General features: G+C 39.7%; 1 protein-coding gene across 7 annotated transcripts in view; it reads right to left on the bottom strand.

The window, feature by feature from the left end:
- Positions 1 to 15,553, bottom strand: part of MEF2A (myocyte enhancer factor 2A) — a 91,763-nt gene that overhangs the window by 69,584 nt on the left and 6,626 nt on the right. The gene's annotated exons all lie outside the window — the stretch shown is intronic.

The following is a 15,553-nucleotide window of genomic DNA, read 5'->3' as shown; positions in this document are numbered from 1 at the left end:
AAGTCACTAGCAAGACAATCCATGTTTCCCCCTGATCACAATGGAATTCTGTGAATTAGGTCATATGTACCCTGACTAAAGCATTTGCAACATGCAGTCAATCTACACAGTTCAGCCACAGAAGCCATGTCAAAGTTTGCATTTGTCACCCAATGGTTTAGATGCACAGAAGTCAAGAGCTCCTTTTTTAGTATCCTGAATCAGTCTTTCAGCTGCAACAGTTTTACTCTATCAATGCCATTTCATCAACATCAGTTATTTAATACCTGTGGGCAGAAATGTAGCCATAACACATGTTGAATTACTTGCATATACAGGTGCAATTTATTTTTGTTTTACATATTACATTATGAAAGGCAAAGTATTTAGTAGTTGAGTTTCATTACAGACATGCTGAAAATCAACACAACAGCAAGACTCCTTCCGACAGGTTGCACTAAGAAGTTAAACTAAAATGAGCCCAAACTGTCTGGGTCTTGTTCCATTTTCAGTTATTCTTCTGGATCTTCACCCCAGAGAACTGTGCATGCTCAACTATATGATGCTATTCAAGAACAAAACATTTTTTGAATGCCATTTAAAAATAAAGGCATTCTGAGACTTCTCCATGTAGCACTTTGTTTTCCCAAAGGACTATTTCACAGGAACATACAGGCTGACAAATAGCTGAGAAATTCAAGGTTACATTCATTATTGTAAAACTTGCAAGTTTTCACACATCACTAACAAGCCAATTACCAATCCAACACTTCTTTGCTGCTTGCAAACTTATCCAATAAGCCTGTGTCACTGTCCACATAGATGAAAGACTTGCAAGTTCAGAAGCTTGCATCTGTACTGAGACATGTGAGCTACATTTTCTTTTTGAAAAGTATACAGGATACTCGTTTCTGAGGAACTTTTGACATCAAAGGCTATAATAAACCAAGACAAAGTAGCAAGGACGTTAAGCATAGAGAGTCTACATCCCCTCCCACTATTTCTTACAGTATGTGCATGTGTGCAATTAGTGACAAAATCAAGACATTTTCTCTCTGGCACCAATTCTAAATATTCATAATCTGTTGTCTCGGTTAGAAAAGACTAGAAGCTGGAATCTTCTAGAGCCTTGAGGACATCTGTAGCATCTGCACAACAGCACAGTATAGAGCGGATGTGGCGGATGTAGAATAAATCAGAAACAGAAGGCAGTAAGCAATTTTTGAAAATATTGCTCAAGTCAGACATGTTCCAATCCTACAAACCAAATGTTGTTCTACCATAATTCCTGACTAGTGGCCATGCTGGCCGAGGTGACTGAACGTTGTTCGGTTGCATCTCCCATGGGCAAAATAAGTTTAGCTTTGTGGATAGGTGGTTCCCATGTCCACATATAGAAAGCCCTGAATAACTTGGGTCCAGTTCACTGTTTTATGTTTTATTGTATACATATACATATGGCTGTACACCACCCTGATACTTTATGAGATGGCAGTACATAAATTATTTTATAAATACCAAAGTTAGAAGCATGCCAGTGGCTTACTATGGTCTGTCCTCCCTTACCAAAAAGTGCAAGAATATCTAGGTTGTGTCCAACATTTGTCATATTCAGAGTAGGCCCACTGAAATTAATGAACATGACTAACTGCAGGTAGTAGACTTTAATATATTATATGTATTGTTAAATATATATATCCCTGCTCAGAAATACAGGCGAATGAGCTTGGTAACTCCACTAAGAGTATCTGGATTAAAACAAATGAGGCAAGGGGGAAAAAGGAACATGGTGGTTGGAGTCTACTACCGACCACCCAATGAAGAAGAAGATGAGGATTAAACTTTTGAAAAGCAAACTGCCAATGTTTCAAGGAGGCATGATGTAGTAGTAATGGGAGACTTCAATTACCCCGATATCTGTTGGAAGATAAATTCTCCCAACATGGCCTCTCCAAGAAATTGCTGACTTGTGTTGCAGATAACATTCTCCTACAGAAGATGGAGTAAGGAACTAGAGGATCAGCTATCCTTGACTTGATTCTAACCAGTAGAGATGACTTAATGGATGAAGTGGCAGTTACAGGAACTCTGGGGGGAAAGTGACCATGTTATACTTGAATTCTTAATTTTAAAGGAAGCAAAAGCTGAGAGTAGCCATGCGCGTGTCGTGGACTTCAGGAAAGCCAATTTTAATGAACTCAGAATAAGTAAGGTTTCATGGCAAGCAACCCTAATGAGAAAAAGAGTCCAAGATAGATGGGAATTTCTAAAACAGACACAATGGCCAACAATTCCAACAAGGTAACAAGGTGGAAGACAGCAGAAGAAGCCAATGTGGCTTCACAAAGAGCTTAGAGACCTGAAAACAAAAAGGACACATATAGGAAGTGGATGGAAGGCCAAGCTGCAGAGTATAGACAGGCATGGAATTGCAGGGATGGCTCTGGGAAGGCTAAAGCTGAGAATGAGCTGCAGTTAGCGAGGGATGCTAAAAGCAACAAAAAAGCTTTCTTCAGGTACATCCATAGTAGAAGAAAGAAATGGTGGTCATAACTCAATGAGGATGGCAAAATCATAACAAATGACATTGAAAAGGCAGAAGTACTCAATTCCAACTTCGGCTCCGTTTTCTCTGCATTTGAATGATCATCTCTCTGCTTAAAAAGGCAAGATATGCAAGAACGTTATCCATTGTTCACACATGCCATCCTCACACTGCCCCTTCCCTTCTGGCACTCTGCCGAAACCCATAAAGTCTTCCATTAACCATGGTATCCTGTTACAACTTAATTGGGACACTATGGCTATCAGATTCTGAACAAGTCAGGATCTTCAGTCACTGTTTGATGTTAATTTCAATCCTAGCTGGTTTCAAACCTGGTAACTAGGTTCTCCCAATTCTAACATAACTGCAGTCTACTGTTAACTGAAGACATCTGGGCCCAACTACAGCCAAGACTAACAGCCTTTGGTATTAATAGATGCTTGGGAAAGGGGGAATTTTAGGAAGTCTAGCGTTACCAATTTATACAGCTATTAAAAATAAAGAAGCCGTGTCTGGTACTGAATATTTTAATTGTGCCACCATTTTCAATTTTGAAGTCATGTACAAATCTTTAGAAAGATTAAGACTATGTAAGAACAGTATATAAGTGAAAATCATATCACATTTGATCAGATTATTTTACTTTCCAAAGTATGCAATGCAATCTGTTGCAACAATTAGCTTCATCTCTGCAGCAGAATATGTAGCACAGACAATCCATTCACTAGCACTTATTATTATCACATATTTGAGTTTTAAAAATCATGCTACAAAGGATTCACATTATGGCTGTCATTTAAGCTCTTGACACTTAATGAACACAACTTTTACTCCACTAGCTAATTAACAATCCTATCCATGTCTATGAAGAAGTAAGTCCCACTGGAGTTCAATGTGTGTGTAAGATTACAGCCTCACTTACTGTGCTTCTCTTTAACAACTTTCCACAATACACTCACTTGAATCTCCTCTTAGATTAGACTGAAAACTCATAAGAGGAAAGGGAATCACTTCCATATGCTTTTAAACTGACAAGTGTTTCAGCTGCACACACTTACTGAGAATTCCAATAGGGCAATGCCATGTGCAGACAGCACAATGGGATATTAATGGAAAAAAAGTCTGTGCATGCTTTCCATATCACCATCCATCCCCTCCTTCTGCATAACACAAAATCATTGGTACACCATTCATGAGAGGTGCTAATTAGGTGGTTAAAATGAAGCTGTCATACTTCTTTAATGGATGTTCCCAGGAATTGAGTTTTCTAGTTTGGGAACTACATGGCATTATTAGGAGTGCACAGCTTTACATACAAACATGCATTAAAATACAAAGGCAGTAATAGTTGCATTTTCTAACATCGTGATTTATGAGTAAACACCACAGACACATCATAGTGGGGTTGTGCTGAAGGCCAGAATCATTTGCAAATCTGACTCAAAAGAAGAAAACCACTGCCAAGCGATCAAAGGCTGGCAGTACATCCCCTACTATTTCACTATCTGCTTGCTTGAAGAGCTATAGCAGCTGAAACAATGGCCATTAGTGATTGGCTGGCAACAGCTGATATTCCAATCATATTAATATACTCTTTCAACCTGCATCAGCAAAAAAAGAATAGGGTTTATTTATTTAATTTATTAGTCGCCCATCTGGCTGGTTGTCCAGCCACTCTGGGCGACGTACAAGATAAAAAAAACCAATACATTAAAACATTAAAATTTAAAAACATAACCGTAAAAACCTAACCCACCCCAAAAGCCTGCCTGAAGAGCCAGGTCTTCAAGGCCTGGAAGAAGCTCATCATAGAAGGGGCATGGCAGAGATCATTTGGGAGAGAGTTCCACAGGGTGGGGGCCACTATTGAAAAAGCCCTCTCTCTAGTCCTCACCAGTCTAGCTGTTTTAACCGGTGGGATCGAGAGAAGGTCTTCTGAGGCTGATCTTGTTGAGCGGCATCCCTGACAATGCTGGAGGCGCTCCTTCAGATAGACTGGGCTAAAACCGTGTAGGGTTTTAAAGGTCAAAACCAACACCTTGAATTGGGCCCGGTAAACAACCAGTAGCCAGTGCAACTCCTTCAGCACTGGAGTGATGTGATCTTGCCAGCGGCTGCCTTTAATCAGACGAGCCGCCGCATTCTGTACCAGTTGCAGCTTCCGGACCGTTTTCAAGGGTAACCCCACGTAGAGCGCATTACAGTAGTCTAGGCGAGAGGTGACCAGGGCATGTACCACCGGTGGGAGCAGATGGTTGGGAAGGTAGGGGCGCAGCCTCCGTATCAGATGGAGTTGATACAGCGCCGCCCGGCTCACAGCCGAGACTTGAGCCTCCATGGACAGCTGGGAGTCAAGAATGACCCCCAGGCTGCGGACCTGGTCTTTCAGGGGCAATCGTACCCCATTGAGCACCAGGTCCACATCCCCCAGCCTTCCCTTGTCTCCCACAAACAGTACCTTGGTTTTGTCAGGGTTCAGCTTCAGCTTATTCCTTCCCATCCAGCCACTCACCGACTCCAGGCACTTGGACAGGGTTTCTACAGCCAACCTCAGTGAAGATTTAAATGAGAGATAGAGCTGCGTGTCATCCGCATACTGATGACATTGCAGCCCAAATCTCCTGATGATTGCCCCCAGCGGCTTTATATAGATGTTGAACAGCATCGGGGAGAGGATGGAACCCTGTGGCACCCCACAAGTGAGAGGCCAAGGATCCGAGACCTCATCCTCCAATGCCACTCTTTGGTACCTACCAGAGAGGAAGGAATGGAACCACTGCAATACAGTGCCCCCCATGCCTAACCTCTTCAGGTGGTCCAGGAGGATAACGTGGTCAACGGTATCGAAAGCCGCTGAGAGATCAAGGAGGACAAGGAAGGTGCATTCGCCCCATCCCACACCCTCCTCATATCATCTACCAAGGCGACCAAGGCTGTTTCAGTCCCATGTCCAGGCCTGAAGCCCGATTGAAATTGATCCAGATAATCCGCTTCTTCCAAGTGCGCTTGCAACTATTTTGCCACCACCCGCTCAACCGCCTTGCCTAAGAATGGCAAATTTGAGACTGGGTTAGACAGTTTAAGTGTTATTCACCAATATTTTTAAAATTATTTTCTATCTAACCCTGTACATGCATGTAAACAGACTGCTTTAAGTTATCTACTTTGAAATAATTAAGATTTATGGCTAAACAGCAGTGACAGACATTTTAGCAATCTTTCATTTCTATCAGTTAATTACTTTTCATGTGGTCTTGCAGTTCCAACTAGTGATGTGAGGGGAAAAAATCTACCACTATATTCTTTTAAGTGGGAAAATTTTCCATTTCTAAAACTGCATTATTCTACAAAAATGTAACAAATGAATACTGTATCTAATTAACTTTTTTCAGATGAGTCTAGCTCTTTTCTCACATTCTGCACATGTGTTCCATCAATGAGTGGAAGGGGAACAGAATAATGGCTGCTGACCCTACCCCAACCTCCACAGAGTAGAAAGCAAGAAGAGCTCTATGTGTGTAAAGCCCATTCTCACCTTCCACTAAACATGTCAAAGTTGGAGCAGGCACAGTCGGCAGGTATGACACCACTGTCCTTCCACACAGTCAACTGAAATCACAGACGGAAAGCCAGAAGAGGGTTTATACCCAGGAAATCACCAGTGCAGTGCTCTATTTTTAGCATATCTAAAGACTTTGGGAGCTTTATTTTTTCTTAAAATGTAGACCATGTTAAGAGAAGTGTTTGAAACCCTGGAGAGCCATGGCCAGTCAATGTAGAGTAGACCGTACTGAGCTGGATGGTCTGACTCAGTATAAGACAGCTTCCCTTGTTCCTATGTCAAGAGGCGTTGAGACTTTCCACTCAAGGCTGAGTGTCCATGCTGTCTCTCATAGGCTCTTTCCATCATATGCATGCTGCTGAAGTGCTGTATCTTTAAATGTTTACAGACCGCTAATCAAAATAATTTCTAAAGTTCTTGAATATACATTTTAGCATCTGAAATCAAGGGCACAATCCAACTGCTGTTTATGCCGTGCTGGGGGGAGTTGAATATGACACGTCTCTGGCTGAGGCGGCTGGGTCCCAGCCCAGTCAGCCTACACTCATCCCGGCTCAGCTGCGAGGAAGCCCAGTCCAGCTTAAGGGGAGCCAGAGGGGACTTAGGCAATATCCAGGTCCCGTTCAGCTACCTCCTGAGGCCCTCTGTCCCAGCTGCTGGGGAAAGGGTTGTTAGAAGGAAATATATATATATATATATATATATATATATATATTGTTTCCTTCTGCCATGCCCTGCCAGCACCCTCCCCTCCAAGAGGCCTCCAAGTGACAGCTGGGTATGGCAGTTCCTTCTGCCAGCTCTGCCTCCACTGGCTTCACTCCCATTGGCCTCTAGCAAGTTGAATTGCTCTGCCCTTCAAGAAAACTCCCTCCCCAAAACATTATTGCAGACTTCCTACAGGGCACAGGAACCAGCAAGTCATTAAAGACAACAGGATCTAGGCGATGTTACTCTGGGTATCACCACAGTCACCCTTGAAACCCATACATGTGATCTTACATTCCTATTTTACATTGTCCCAATAAACAGAGTTCAAATTATGAATATTTATGATTTCACCAACTAAATATCAAGATATTTACTTTCTATCTCATTGAAACACAGCATTTCGGTCCAGTAGCTTCCACCCTTGCTTATGGAATATTTTGGACCAGCCTTTAAGCAAGTCATCTTGATTAGTACTCTGGTGCAGAGAGCCAAACAGAGACCTCTGTCGTCTAAGCAGATGTAATTATGCTCTGCCTGTAACCTGCATGACCATGTGTTTTGAGATTATGCTTCTAGGTTGTATAAAGGTTCTATTTAGTTACAACCCAGTATGATTTCATTGTTATAGCAACTAGTAACAGGCTTGTTCCAGTAATACGAGTTTCAAAATGGAAATCCAAATTAAATCAAGTCTGTTTTCTTGATACTGATTTAAATCAAGGCAATTTAAATATTGCATTTCAAATAAAGCCAGTCATGACATGAAGCAATGCATTTTTTTCCTACGCTATTTCGGGGTGGGGGGGAGGATTATCCCTTTTCTTCGTAAGAGGTATTGCCACATTCCCTCTTCCTCAAAGCAGTAGAAAACTGAGGTTAGCTTGACTATTAAGAAAATGTTAAGTAAGGGAGAGGGTTTTTAGAGTGTCCAAGCTACAGTAGCAACAGAAGTCTTACTCTGCGAAATACAGATACTTTTCCCTATAAAATTATAGTGTAGTCTCTTTAGAAATATTCCTCGCAGTACTAGAGTTCCCAGCAGTCTCTGTAAGGTATACAGGAAATAAAGCGAGCCAAGAAGTAAAGAGCTAGTTGAGTTGAGAAAGAGATACAAATTAGAAGAACTGTTACTGGAATAAAGAGGTTAATAGTTTTACTATCTAAAGCTATTTTATAGCTAGACAAACCCCAGACCAAAAAAAAAATCCAAAAACATTATACAGCCTCCCCCCACCCACCCCAAAAGAAGGATTATGGGAGAAGCCACTACTAAAAGTCTGAGTTACTTTCTAAAACATGTTAAAAGTAATTACTTGTGAACTATAACTCCCTTTGAGGGGCATGCATATGTACTGAAAACCAAGATGTACAGGGTGGGTTTGATTTCATCTTTTACTGAAATATCTCAAGACATTCACTTATTCTCTTCAAAGAGCGAAACAATTCAGGCATTGACAGCTTTGAAAACACATGACAACATGTAGTAAGCAATACTCTAAGATGCAGGTGCAGTTCCAACTTGCAAGTGTTTATAAACTCTAAGTGGGGAAAAATACATTAACTCCTTTTCATGAAATATTTAGTAGTAAGCGAGGCAACTTCAGCATAACCTATTAAAAAATCATCCATATATTCTATTAAACATGTTCTGTAATATTCAGAACAGATTTGGATGATATTGCTTTGTTCAATTCTGGCAGCTTAATATACTAACAAATCAAGGAGCAATATTAAGATCTGCTGTGCTAGGTCAACCACTGGACTAATAAAATATAACAGGCAGGCAAGGCAAAATAAATGGTAAGAACCAGAGAGTCAAAATGAGATTTTAGGCAGGTCAAAATTCTTCAACATCTGGAAGGCTCTCTCATTCTTACCCTTCCTCTCACTGTCCCACTCTTATTTCTCCACAGCCCAAGTGCCCGACAGTAGCACAACAGAGCGCATTTCAACTTAATTTCAGAAGCACTTTTGTAAATGCATTGTGAAAAATGTGAGGTCTTCCAGTGACACAAGTCAGAAAGCAACTTCTGAGGTGGACACAAATGTGCCTGCAAAAAGCTGGATACAGCCCATGCTGTGAGAGAACAGAATCAACATGTGCAAGATCAGAAAACTGTGTAAACCGTAGGACAAGTCCCCTAAATTAAACAAGACAATGTGAAAAATTAGAACAAATGGTTGCAGACATTAACAGAAATATGGCAAAATGGAAGGGGATGATGCAGGCACCCCCAAAACAGATTTACATTTATGTACTGCAAGAAATTGTTTTTTAAAACTAATCTAGAAGCCCAACATAAGACTACAAAAAGAGCAGTCACACACACACAAATCCATAGCAATACTCTGAATTGGAAGAGCAAATCAACGGTAGAAGGATTTCAACACAATTTTCCCTACCAATATGGGCATTTTCATCCCTTAATTATGTATGTCTCAGCAATCATCTGTTTTTAAAGACATGGTAAGACACATCTTTGTTTTCACTACAGCTGCAAGTACAGATCCATTCTGAACACTTTAATGCACAATTATAAACACTCCCGTGAGGTTGTTTTAATTAAACATTGAAACTGATGTTCCAAATGCAACATTAACACTCTTCACAATCAGTTGCAAAGACAAAATACAACAGGAGTCTGAAATTACAAAAAGATGCTAAGTATTATCTCTAAATAGGGTCATTATTTCAGGTACCAAAAACCACATCTTCCAAGATTGGACTTTCAAAGCATGCAGACATGAAAGTGGGCCAATATTACATAATCCTATTTGGCATGGACTTACTCTCACACAATACACATTACTTTAATACGTAGATATTCACATTCTGTTCTAAACTAAATTTATAATTATTTATTTATCTAAATAAAAAAATTATAAGCTGCACTTTTCCTAAAAGTGTATCAAGGCAGCATTACAAAATACAAAAATATGTTAGAATTCAAAAGCAATAAAACCCATTAAAAAATAAGAAAAGCATCCATAAGTACTGCATAGGTTGAAAAAGAAAATTCATATTAAAAGGCCTGTTTAAAAAGTTCAGTTTTCAGATCATAAGGAAGCAACTCCAACTGATTTCACTGGAACATGATTCTAATTCCTTCTCTTCAAACTATACATATCAGAGAAATCCAGAGGTCCTTTTTGTGCTCACCACTGACTATGCACTCCTATGCACTCTTGACTAACATAACACCAAGCTTCAAATGCACATGGGAATGCCAGTTGTGAGACTGACCATCCCTCCACACACACAGCCCTTCTCCAGGGCAGCGTGCTCAGCTTTGGAATCAATTCTGCAGCCAAGTGACCCATGGAGAGGAAGACAGGAACTCATCACTGTCATGCTCAGCTTCACATTCACGGGAGGGGGGGAGGAGAGACAGACACTTACCATGGCAACCAAATTTATCAACTGCTGGAGAAATCAGTGCATGAAAACAACCTTGGGAGCGCTCCTTAGCAAAGCATGCACAGCTTTGTATTATAGACAGTATCAATTTCCTCAGTGAACATCCAGGGTTAAACTACCAATATCATCCCTATATTTAATTATTTTGTCAGATAGCTAGTTGTACACAGCTTGCTGTCTTCAAATCTTCAGATGTTATAGGAACTAGAAATGTGGTTATATGATAAACAAATATCACACAAATGTAAACTGGAAAATAGGTCACGTTTACAAGGCAGATGGCTAGTAGGGGATGGAATGGCAATCACTAGGCATTCATGCGTACATGGCTCGCTGTTTCAGTGTTTGTTCATCTTCATCCACAAATAATCACTTTCAATTTATGTCTCTGAAATCTCGATGTTTCCTGTCCACACTAATGAGCAGTACTTGATGGGACCTTTCATGCTGGGTGTTGTCCTATCACTCAGTTTGTACTTCCCCCACCCACCTTAAGCTCCAGAAACTTGAGGTCCATTGTGAGCATGCTCTCAAGTATTTGTTTAGCTGTATGCCCACAACTTTACATTTTATTTTTAAAATACAAGTTTACTGACATACCAGATTTGCACAAAAGAACAGTCAATAACAATAATAATCAACAACAACAAGAATACCCTGAAAAGGTCCTATAGACGTATAGAAAACATAACATATCACAAGAAGAGCCACGCTGGGTCAGGCCAAAAGCCCTTCTAGCCCAACATCCTCTTCTCACAGTGGCCAACAAGATGCCTATGAGAAGTCTGCAAACACAATCCACTGCTCCTGCTATATTCAATAACAGGGCTCCAATATGTAACAAATCAATCCTGTTTTTTTCTTTAAATCTGATATAGTAAGTTTAGCCATTGAGGAAAATTCTCACAATTTCTCTGTCCATTTTTTAATAGATGGTACTAGTAACAATCTCTGCTTTAACAATCTCCATGTTCCTGAAAATAATATTTTGGAGGCAATTATTCATGAAACCAACTCTCTATGGTCCTGTCTTACTAGACCAGGGTTGTCAATGTGGCGCCCATGTGCCCAATTTCCCCTTGAGGTGCCCATGAAGCCTCTGAGCCCCCAATTCACTGCAACTGACATGGCTTACTCAAATAACCAAGAGTGTCCAAGGGCTTAAAATGTTTGGAGACCCTGGTAGCAGACCATCAATGTTGTTCAACAAAAAGAACACTGGGTCTACTGGAGAGCCAGCATGCTGTAGTGGTTAGAGTGTTGAAATAGGACCTGAGAGACCAGGGTTCAAGCCCCCACTCAGCCATGAAGCTTTCTGGGTGACCCTGGGCTAGTCACAATCTAACCCACCTCATAGGATTGTTGTGAGGATAAAATGGAGAGCCACGTATGCCACCTTGAGCTCCTTGGAGGAAAGGTGAGATATAAATGTAATAGATAAAATAAATAATAATAATAAGTTCCATATCCTAGAATTCTTGCCATTTGATGGGCTTTCTTTGGAGGGGGGACTGTTTTACATTTCCAAAACATATGCTTGAAAAAACAAATTTCCTGCCATTTTCAGCATGTGAGTAGTTTTTATACCCAGTGCCTTTCACGCTTCCCTGTGAATCTGACATCAAAGCTATTCTGTACTTGCTTTTTAAAGTCAGCTATCATATGTATAACTTCTGTTTTTCTTTATTCAATATGTATCCTAGCACTTGTCCATACTCAATCTTTCCTAATTCTACCAGCTATTGTGTTGGTTTGTTAAAAATATTGCCAGCATAATGTTTTTTTCTATGTATTTATTGATTCTAACCACCATAATATTTTTACTCTCTTGTTATGATTGCTAATGGTTTGATTCCCAGGACAGACAGAGGCAATAGGGGATAACTCTGCCTAGAACCTTTCATTAAATGCTGATAAAATAATCCCATTATACAGACTTTTGCTTTTGGATTTAAGTAAGTAGTTTGCATCCATGTTCTAAACGATACTCCAAAGTTGAATGGTTTCATAATTTCAAATAAAAAGGACCACTCAATATTGTCAAAGGCCTTCTCTGTCTCTAGGAACAATGTCACCATTTCCTCTAAATACATGAAAAATATGCAGTATTTTACATATTATCTCATTTTCCTCTTCCAAATGAAGCCAGTTTGATTGGTTTGTATAGATTCATCTACACTATCATTTATTATTGTTAAAATATTAGCAAAAATCTTTTAATACATGTTTAAGAGATACAGGTTGATATGAAGAAAGAAATATTTTCTCTTTAGAAATTGCCACAGTAGTAGCATCCTGACATATTTCTTGGTTGGTATGACTAAAAGAGAGGAAAAGATTTTATAACAACTTGCCATGAGGTCATCTGGATAAGGTGTTTCATTTTCTCCCAGTGCTTTAGACATCTATTTTGACATGGGGTGTCATGGTTTCTAGTATTTCTTCTGAAACTAGTTCATGCCCATCTTCAGTACTTAACTGTGGCTTTTAAATTCATTTTTAATAATTGAACTATTTTCTCTTTGCCTGGTTTGTTTACACAAGTGTTTAGAGCAATACTTCAGGCAGCAACCCTATGCACACTTACATGAGAGCAAGTCCTCTCAAATATAGTGGAACAGACTTCTACAGCTCAATCCTATACATGTTTACTCAGGATTCCTGGATAAGCAGTCTAGAAACCCAATCCTATGCGCATTAGCCTGCAACCACATTACAATAGAGCAACAGGAGTCATCCCCCCCAAAAAAAAACACAGTTTTCTCATCACCAATAGAAAGCTATGGGCAATAAATCTCTACTTCTCCACATTCAGAAGTCAGACCTAGTTGACATTTACTGAAGTGAATTCCTAATGTTTCAGGGTTAAAAAGATACAACTCAACTATCCATCAGTGTAAAGAGCATAATAGCTTTGAGACCATTATGGTAAAAGTATACAGTTCTTCTGTCTGTGGTATATTTCACCAAGAAAAGGAGGGTCTCACCTATGTCTGAAAAAGTAATAATCAACACTATTATGTGCAGCTATTTTAAAATTCAAAGTGCAATGCAGCAACACCAGTCAAAGTGTTTTATTGACATTTGTAACATGTCTTCCATTAATATTTACGCAATGTAACATGATAAAAAGTGAAACAAATCAAGGCAGTAGAACTAGGCTTTCAGCTATCACATTTGGCAGAATTGTCAGCCACTATGGACTGAACCTGGCAATTGCAAGCCACTGCAGTTTCAATTCATAATATTCACCCATGAAAATCCATACTCCCATTGTATCCTGTGAATATTACCAGCAGCATCTATGCCCGCAAATATTTTTTAAAAATAGTACTGTACAGGCGGGCCCCGCTTATACGACAGGTTCCATTCTGGACTGCCGCCGTAAAGCGAAACCCATTGAAAATAATGGGGCGCGTCACGCGAAAATGATGCCAAAATGTCACAAAAGTGCAAAAACAGCCTTAAAACGGGGAATTTCCCCTCATTGAAAGCCGCCGCATCAGCGGAACACCAGAAAGCGGAACACCGGTAAGCGGGGCCCTACTGTATCAGAAGTGTTCTTTATAGGCATCCACCAAAAATCACTAGACTCCACAGACAAATAGACAAAATCTAAGTAGCTGATTTGCCAATACTAAATTAAAACTAGCACCTTTTATTTTTAAGAGAGCATTCTTTTTTAAAATCTCAAAAAAGGAAACAAAGCACATACTGACTTATTCAAGAATACTGTGGGAGAACTAATAATCATTTAAGTTCACTACATAGTAGGCGTAAGAATAAGCCTGCCTTAGTGTAGCATTTGTTTTTAACTGTTGCTACATTTTACTCGTTCATTCGATACTATGCCAGATACTGTTCTAAATGACACAGCAGTCCACCTGTACTACATTTCAGGAAGACTTATTTAAGGAAAACTCAGGAAGCATTAAGTATCTTGTAACAAGTCAATTACATTCTAAAATCTATAGATGGATTGGGAAAGACAAAGTAGATCAAGAACCGAGTTGCTATGGCCAAGTTTTCCAGATAAATCATAAGTGAACTATGACACAGTCTGCAGATACGACAAAGTATGGGGCAGCAGTTAAGAGTGTAGGACCAGGACCTGGAAAATTAGCATTCAAACCCCCACTCAGGCATGAAGCTTGCTGAGTAACCTTGGCCAAGTCACAGTCTCTCAGCCTAACCTACCTCAGAGGATTATTGTAAGGATAAAACAAGGAGGGAGCTCCATGAAGGAAAGGTGGGATATAAATGTAACTAAATGATTAAGTATACTATCAACCAAAAGGCAATTTGTTAGGATTCGGTTCAAGCTGTTTTTTCCTGCATCATACTCAGTAAACCTATTCAAATATGTATCTCCTAAAACTAGTTTGATACATTTTTTCTAAACTAGAATAAGGTAACTTTAGTGTACTTGCTTTATATCACACAGTCACTTCAAGAGCATGATGTGCACAGCCCCCTTTTTTTTCAAAACAAGGAGAGCACACGAATGCAGGAATGTACATGACTAATTAGCTCTAAGCAATTTGCTCTATAGCATGAAGTTGATCCCCAGAGCACAAAGTTCTACCTCCTCCTTGATCCCATTAATCCCCAAACACTGGAAACTCCCACACTCTTTTTCAAAGCCAAAAGGTCAGGCAGTGATGCATATGATGTCACAATACTTTTGACAGTGGCAGAGCAACAAGCTTCTTCAACTCAGTAATGAATTCCAACAATTTATGCAAGAGCTCGTTGTCACTTCTGAGTGTTCAACTATTGTAGGGATGATTCAAGCTGTTCTTTAGCAGTATTTCCAGCAAATGAGCCCAAAGACATATGCACTGGGCTCATTTACATTCAACACTAAACCATGGATTATTTATTTATTTATTAAATTTATATGGCACCGTTCCTCCCTGTAGGAGCCCTGGGTGGCAAACAAAAACACTAAAAACACTCTACAACATAACAAACAGACTTTAAAATATCTATTTTTAAAAAATCTTTAGAAATATCTTTTTTTAAAAGCTTTAAAAACATATTAAAAAGCAATTCCAACACAGATGCAGACTGGGATAAGATCTCTTCTTAAAAGGCTTGTTGAAAGAGGAAGGTCTTCGGTAGGTGCCGAAAAGATAACAGAGATGGCACCTGTCTAATATTTAAGGGGAGGAAATTCCAAAGGGTAGGTGCCACTACCCTAAAGGTCCACTTCCTATGTTGTGTGGAATGGACCTCCTGATTAGATGATATCTGTAGGAGGCCTTCACCTGCAGAGCGTAGTGACTGACTGGATATAAAGAGTAAGACAATCTTTCAGATATCCTGATCCCAAGCT

This window comes from Rhineura floridana, chromosome 14 (assembly GCF_030035675.1).
Source record: "Rhineura floridana isolate rRhiFlo1 chromosome 14, rRhiFlo1.hap2, whole genome shotgun sequence".
Classification (NCBI taxonomy): Eukaryota; Metazoa; Chordata; class Lepidosauria; order Squamata; family Rhineuridae; genus Rhineura; species Rhineura floridana.
Note: the sequence above shows the minus strand (reverse complement) of the source record. Positions and strands in the feature narration are given on the sequence as shown.